The following is an 8,463-nucleotide window of genomic DNA, read 5'->3' on the forward strand; positions in this document are numbered from 1 at the left end:
GCGAAAAACTGAAAAATAGCTTCTCCTTTTACAAGCTTTCGCACCAAGAAGTCAATTTTTTGAACAGGCATAACTAAAGAAAGTAAAGGAAGTCAATGGGCCCCACTTCTGTTGGTGAAGTACTTTTTCTATTTTTTGAAGGCTTAAAGAAAAATAATTAAAATAGAAAAGACTAAATGGAGGCTTCACAGAAAATTGGAAATTGCCTTCTCCTTTGCGGAGTTTCTACCTTCAGAGGCGATTTTCCACATTGTCCAGAAAATTAATCTTGCAGGCTTGGTTATGTAACAAATTAATCACAAGAAGCCTAAAGGATACAAGGGAAGTCAATAGTCACATCTGAAAAGGAGTCTAAATGCAGAATCGAGCTGAGCGGATTTCCACCAAAAAAGTACTCCATCTAGGTTTTTTGAAAACTTAAAGTGAAGGTAAAGCGGAGAAATGGAAACTAATTTCTCCTCGGCGAGTTTTCTACCCTTGAAATCTATTTTTTGCATCTGACTAAAAATCATAACTACGAGCATGATCACAAAGTATAGAATTATATGATTGTTTCAAGTGAAATTTAGCTAAGCAGATTTCGCCCTAGGGAGTACTCTGTTTTGGTTTTTTCGAAAGAGGGTTAAAACGGGAAAGTAAATCAGTAATAAAGGAAGTTATTGTTAAGCCAATGAAAAAGTGAAAAGACATGGAGGAACCTGTCATAACCATCAATCTAACGGATTGATCATTTATTTCGCTTGTGTGGCACGGATCTTGAAAACCTAACAGGTAAATTGAGGTTTCTATATAAAGAACAGTATAACCGATTTTCAAATTACCATATTCTTGCTTTGAATCATTATGTTGTTGAATTGAACATTGCTAATACAGTACTTGCAAAGCTATTTCTCACAATCATTTACATTCTCAAGTTTCATAGTCTACATCTGTCTGATTAAATGGCTCATTTCTCTGGATTTGATGGTTTGGGTGGAGTCCGATCAACATGGTAGAACATCATAGATACTTCACTCCGCTTTTATGATATTCTAGATTTTCAAAGAAGGATAAGGACTGAACCAATTCATCCTATTACTGAGAAGCTCCGCGGGAGTGGACTGGTGGAGGCAGCTGGATTTCCTATGGCAGTTCAAGCTCAGGAGTTGATTGTAGAATGTATCAATCATTACAATCCAAACACTAAGTAGATTCTGTTGCCTGATCAGAGTGTATTGATTTCAGTTGATAGGCAAGTAGTGGTGAATTGTCTGCGAATCCTAGAACGTGAGGAGTTCTCCACACTAACAGTTGGAGGAGCCATATCAAAATTCTCTCTAAAAAAGATGGTATGGAGGAAAGAAATCATGAAGTCTTGGTTCTAGAAACCAAGGGGAGTCAAGAGTAAGGTCCCTAAAACCCTGTTTGGTACTGATCTCAAGCTAGAGATTGTTGATATTATGGTTCTTTTGCATCGACTCAAAGGTGAGGTAGATGCCTTTAATTTTGTAGAGCAATATTTTTTCTTGGTGCAAATTATTTGCTCAGATTCGCAGTATATTGACTGGGCATTAGAGGTCAGTGAGCAATTATCTAGGGCTCTCAGTGCAGCCAAGTATTATAATTCATTTTATATGTCTTCCTTCCTGATATATATGTTGGCTTCCTTATAGTTATGGATAGGCCTCCCTAGAATTGAGGATGCACCAGAAAATGTTAAAAGTTATGAATTTTATCCGTGCTTGCAGCTAAAAAATAGCTATGCAAATTTTATTAGAGTTAATGATGCATTCACTATGAGAATTTGCAGGGAACTCCAAGGGTGTCCAGAGCGAAGATTCGGCCCAGAAGAAATGGCGATAATCAGTCAATTTGGTTGCTTCTTTATACAATTCTCATCCTTCTCCTATTTGCATCTTGCAGCATTCGATGGGTTTCCCTTGAAGATGCCCAGATACTCGGATGACATGATTGTGTTGATGGAGATCGTGAGATAGGCTCTCCAGGTGAACGCGTTGAGTGCTGGACTATGAAAGAAGGGATATGAATTCCCTATAAAGGTTGGAGCTTACAGTTGTGAATCTAGGTCAGATGCTAAGAACATGGTGAAAGCGTTTGAAGGAAGGTTCAAATTACAAGAGTATGAAGTTTTGAGACCCATGTTTGACTCGAATGGGTATGCTCGAGATGTGCTTCAGATTGGAAGCACGATCAAACATATCACCACCATAGCAAACTACTGGGAAAATTGTAAAGATGAGCTAGAGAGTAGAGATCGTGCCTTTGCTAGATTCACGGTGGATCAAGTAAAGACTTATGGTATCAATTTGGATGTAGAAGGGCTAGAGGATGATGGCCAGAATATGTATAGCAATACATATTTAACAAGGTTGAGAAATAACCCAGTCAGTTCAGAGCCCTACACTAATATAGATGAAGATCTCGATGTTATGGTGGCTAGGATCATCAAAAGAACAAGAAAATGGGTAGAGTGGACAGCCAAGAAGGGCCGAAGTAAGGGAAAAGCTTCTCAACAATCTCCAGCTGCTGCCACTCCCACTTCTTCTCATAGTGCCACACCCAATGTATCAATATCATCCACTCAAGGACCAGCTATGCCTACAGGAGGAGGAGATCAACCACCTGAGAAGAACATTCCCATATCTCCGACATGTCAAGGTGGCTCTCTGCCAGTTATTGGGACCCAGTCTACTGCTGAAGAAAAAGAGACTGATAAGGAAAAAGATAGTGGTGCTCCTACAATCTTCATTACTCATGTTTCCCCATCTCCATCTCCACAGAATACACCTATCCCTTCTCCTCATACTACACCACTTCCATCTCCTCATCATAGTCCTATTCTATCTGAGAAGGCTCCCATTTGGCAGCCACCTGGTTGTCCAATTCAGGTATTAGAGATTGGAGATGGAGACTCTAGTAGCAGTGAATCCACTAAATTGGACAAGGTTGAATGAGGAACACAAGAGGAGGAAAAAGCTCTGAGGTCATCTATACTTCTTTCTAGATATTCAAAGAATCCTTTCTCCACAGAAAAAATGGTGAAGACTCCAGTAAAGAAGAAGATGTTCAGCATCGAATCATTAGGAGTGGCTTCTAAGGTAATTCGAACAAAGTCCTAGCTTGAAGACTCACTAGAAAGAAAAAGGAAAAGAAAAGATGAACATGTTCCTGCAAAGGAAATTGTGTCTTAGGCAGTTCGTTCTGGTTCTGCCATGGTGAAGGTCAAGAAGCAAAAAACTTTGTCAATTTTGGGACAAGACCCAGAAATAGGACATCTGACCATGGAGATTGCCAAACCCAGTAAGGCAGGGCGAATTGAAGACCTGACTCTTGGAGATTTTACTCTACATTTTATTGATCTTGGAGAAGCCAGGCACGATAAAAAGGTGGGCCTATGAAGATCAAGTAATGAGATCATAGAAAATCAATTGGAGGATCTCAAGTTGTCAAAGATCAGAATGAAGTCTGAGATAGAAGAGCTTAAGAGGTTCATTAGGTAGTTAGTTCTCCCATTGGCAACTATTACTGCTGTACTTGCTTTTGAAAATCCCACAACAGAGGAAGTACAAACCTTCATCTCCCAGCTACAAAAGGACTAAAATTTTGATCAGATTGGGAAGGAATGGATTGACAAGCTCAATTTGGATGGAGTTATGTTGATTGATTAGATTGGAAATGTTATCATTCAACTAGAAACTGAGAAAGATAACCTCACATCTAATCAACATACTCTGGCCATAGAGAGAGGAATATGTGAAGAGTGTGTTTCCCTTCTGAAGATGATTATTTTGATGAAGGCAAAAGAATCAGTTGAAGCAAAGATTTTGAAGAAAGGTAATGAACCCCTGTTTGAATGGCTTCAAGGCATGCAATTCAAACAGGAGATGATTCAAGAAGCGGAAAAGGGGCTTAAGGAAATGGAAGATAAAGTAAAGAAGACTCAAGATAGAGCTTTCGAGTTGATGAAAGGACTGCATTCTAAACCACAAACTAGTGGTCAAGGAAAGGCTTTTATTGGAATAGAAGTGATGAAAAACAACTTCTCAGTATATTTGAGGAACCTGTCAAGCATCGCTCCTAATAGTCAAAATAGAATAACAAATTTACGGACATTGAGTGGATGCATACATGTGGCAGCTGAAGAATTAAAAAGTCAGATGAATTTTGTAAAGGAATTAGCTTGAGAGCATTCAAAATGGCTCTTAAGATTCACAAATGTACACGTGTCTAGCAATGATGAGCTAATTCCTATTATAGTTGCTGCCAGGGCATATAGAGAGAAAATGGAAAAGGGTAAGAAGTCAAAATAATGTCTCTTTTTCATTTTCTTTATTTTTATTCTATAAATTTTGTAAATGACAAATTGACATCTTGTCATTTGTCTTCTGAGGAGATGAACTGATTGGTATTCCTATTGTAACGGTCATCTCTCATCTCTATATGTATAAGGCTAAATGATTAATGAAGGGTCGAAATTTTTTGGTGTGAATCTTGTTGCAGAGACAACTGAGTTTTGTGCCATTTCTTTACTATATGCTTTCTTCTTATGTATTTTATATTTCCTTAAATTTTAAGTTGAAGTAATTAAGTGAATAGAGTTTCATTTTGTTATTACATTTTAATGGAACTAATAAATCAATCAGAGAGTTGAAACTAGTTGTGGGAAATATTTTCGTTAAGTGTTTCGTTTGTATGCATTCCATCCTATTTCTTCTTAATCATTGTGGTATTTTGTTGTGCGTTAGGAGTCATAAGATTGTGAGGGTTCGAACACAACAAGTCTCTGTTTTTTGTTTCATCTGCATAGTTAAGCTTGCATTGCATTTCATACTTGCATCTTTCATATTTGCTTTTTTGAGAAGTTCATAAGAGTGTGAAGATCACAACGTAGCATTTTGCATCTAAATGCTGCCTGAGATTTGAAGATTTTCCATACAGGGAGCTGTACCTTAATTTAGAGGGAAACTAGATATTCTTAGAAACAGTTTCCCAACTGTTGCATACAATTGTTCTTTATAGCAAATTGGGAAAATTTAGAGAAGAATTAAAAGAAGAACAATCTTTTTACCAACATATTTATTACCCCTAGGGGAATGGTCAAGCAGAAGCATCCAACAAGGTGATCCTTAAGATTTTGCATCATGGACTAGCACCTTCAGATTAATCCAGCTTTATGGTCTTACAAAATAAGTATCAAAACTCTAACGGGTACAATGCCCTTTGCTTTAGTATCATACTCTGTCTATTTTGGTCTACTGTGTGCTTATGTTGAGTTTTTTAGTTCTTGGATGAATTCTAGCCTAAGCCAAATTCTTACATGGTATCAGAGCTGAGGAGGATTCTCATCACGTAGCCATTTAAGACCATTCATGCTTTAGCACCTCGACACAAATTTGAAGGATCCGCAAAAATTGGGAGCGTCTAGAGCCAGATCTAACCTCACCGTTGCGTCTGGAGCATCGATTCGGTGAAGATCGACTATAAATTTTCCTATACTGGGTGAAAGTTGATCGTGAGGCAAAAAAAATTTTCAAATTGGAACTTAAAGGCCCCCATTTGCAATTCAAGTATGATCGATTTATTGATCTGATTGTTTGAATTTTTAGATCTGCATTTATTTATTCTTTGCAATTTATTTTTGTATCTGGCATTTTCAAAAATATTTTTGAAATTATTTGCTAGGTCAGAGAAAAAAATTTTGCCGAACTGGGTAGTGACACCCCGGCTCGGCCTTGTAATTGGTGGAGGAATACTTTTGTTGCAGGAATATTGTTTATTTATTTCAAAGTAAGTTGATTACAATTTTTCAACTATGGCTTTCGCAATCAATTTAGGCTATTACCTGCAACATCCGACAAGTACACCAAACATGATAGTACTACTGAAAGGATGTCATAGTTTTTTCCATCAGCAACAATTTGACTGCCCTGTTCACAGATTCTGGTGATAGAATCTTCACCAGCCCGCTCTTTGACTTTCACTTGTGGAGCTTTCATTTTATAAAGTAAATCAATCCTTTTTCCCATGCATATGGGAGTAAAGTCTGAGGTTCTGGCAGGCGCAATGAAATCTATCATCACAAGAGGAAATTTGGCACCGCTACCCAAAACTTCATACCCACAGACATAATTCTGGCATCAAAAGCATTAAAAACTTGGGTGATTCCTACGCACTCCCAACATATAGAGACCTGGACATGCGATGAACCAGTTCGAACACGTGGCGGAGTTCGATTCGCAGGTCATTAGCCAACTCACCTGCACAGTCACTCTACCCTCTCATCATCTGATGTAGATTAAACACATCAGCACAATACCCACATTAGCACCCATTCAAAAATACATGTCAATTCTATCTGTACATTTTCGTATGATGATGATGTCACGTTGACATCATCGGCGACCAAATGTGTGCTGACATCATCAATTTGATGTCCTAAAATTGACACCCATCTAGATGTCATCACAGGCCAAATTAGAACTACTGAGATGGCCATATGACTATCAAATTTAACCTCGTCATTTGCTTATGCAACCCCTCACCAAATTGATTTTGGTTTTTGCAGTCCAACTTCAAGAGGTCATAACTCGCACATTCGGACTCCAAATCAGGTGCAATTTTTTTTGAAATTGGGTAGAATTTTCTAAAGTTTTTAGTGTATAGCTAGTTTTTGGTTTTAATGCATGGATTGTTCAGAAATTGCATTCTTTGGCAACTGTACTAGATAATCCTACATTTTGTAACTTTAAATGCTCTGTACGGGCACATCTAGAGTCGAAAATAGGTTCCATTTTTTTTGAAAGTGCATTATTTTTCATCTACTTTCCAGATCTGGCATCAAATTGTAGTGTTGTGTGGACAAAATTGTCACTTTCAGCAATAGGGTCTTTCTTTGCATTGTAATGCTTCAATATTGTAGCACATTGTAAAGTTTCAGATTTGTACTCTATTAAGAGGTTGTAACAAGAAAAATTAGAATTCCACGAAGGCCAAAATTGGAAAGTGGCCCATTGTAATCGCACTACTGATAAAGTGCCCAAAGCATCTATTTTGGGGGGTTTCTTGATTTAGTGAAAAGGGGGGGTATTCTTTGTGTTGTGTTCTCTCTTTTCTTTCATTTTCTACATTATGGGCAACTTTAAGTTTCCTAAATTAACTCCTCATAACTATGCTTCGTGGTCAATCAAAATGTTGTATCACTTAATGCATAATGGAGTTTCACAATATGTAGATGGTACTCTTTCTAAACCAATAGGTGATAATGTATCAATAAGTGAAATTTCAAATTGGGTAGCCATGGATAGAAAAGCCCTAGGTGATATATGTTTGGGGGTAGATGATAAGATCATGTATCAAATCAAGAAATGTACTACATCCAAGGAAGCTTGGGATACCCTCGAAAGCCTTTATGGTAAAGTGTCTAAAGAAGATGTGTTCAAAATAGAAGATGAGCTTGTTTCCTTAGATCCTAAGTTGTATGACTCAATACAAGACTTCATCATCAAGGTGAATGAATTAAGGACAAAGCTTACTGATTGTGGGAGTTCTATCAAAGATGACAGATTGATCTATCTCATCCATAACAAGCTGCCATTAGAATATTCCACATTTGTATCTTCTTTTAACACCTCAAAGACTACCTTAGGGTCTACCTACAAGAAAGTCACTTTTGATGAATATGCAAAACTATTGGATGATGAAGAAAAGAAGTTGAAATCAATGGGGATTCTCAAAACTCAGTCCAAAGCATTGGTGGCCAACAATGAGGGTTCTCAACATTCAGCTAGATAGTCTTCAAATAAAGGAAAGGGTAAGAAGAAATGGAAGAGTAAATCTGAGGATGCAGAAAAGACAACACCTCAATCCAATCAACAAGGCAAGTCCTTGAATTCCAACAAGAAAGGGGATAACAATAAGTAGAAGAAGAAGTGTGCTTATTCCAAGAAATCGGGTCATGAAGAGCATGAGTGTTATCTCAAAAAGATTGATGAATTAACCAACATCATGAAGAAACATAATGTTCCATTGCCTAATGCTTATAAGGAGAAGGGATCTTCTTCAGATTCAAAGGGCAAAGGGCAAGCACTCATGGAAAATTTGAACTCTTCAAAAGAATGGATATTTGACTCAGGTGCCTCATATCATATGGGTTTTTCAAAGGAGGATTTTTCTTCATTGAATCACTCAAAGGTACTGCACATCTTCATGGGGAATGATAGTAAAATGGAAGTTGAAGGAAAAGGAAATGTGGAAATGGAAAATGGAGAGTTTCAAGAGGTTCTCTATGTTCCAAACCTAAGTTCAAATCTCCTATCAATCTACCAAGTCACTCACTTTGGAGATGGACATAGAGTTGAGTTCCTTCCTAACTCAATAAAAGTGCACAGTCTTAAAGATAATTCCTTGGTTGCAGTAGGTAAAGTGAATGATCACAAGAGGTTGTACTCTTTCTCGCATTTTGTA

This window comes from Cupressus sempervirens, chromosome 10 (genome assembly GCF_028749045.1).
Source record: "Cupressus sempervirens isolate cs-2001-9-10 chromosome 10, ASM2874904v1, whole genome shotgun sequence".
Lineage (NCBI taxonomy): Eukaryota > Viridiplantae > Streptophyta > Pinopsida > Cupressales > Cupressaceae > Cupressus > Cupressus sempervirens.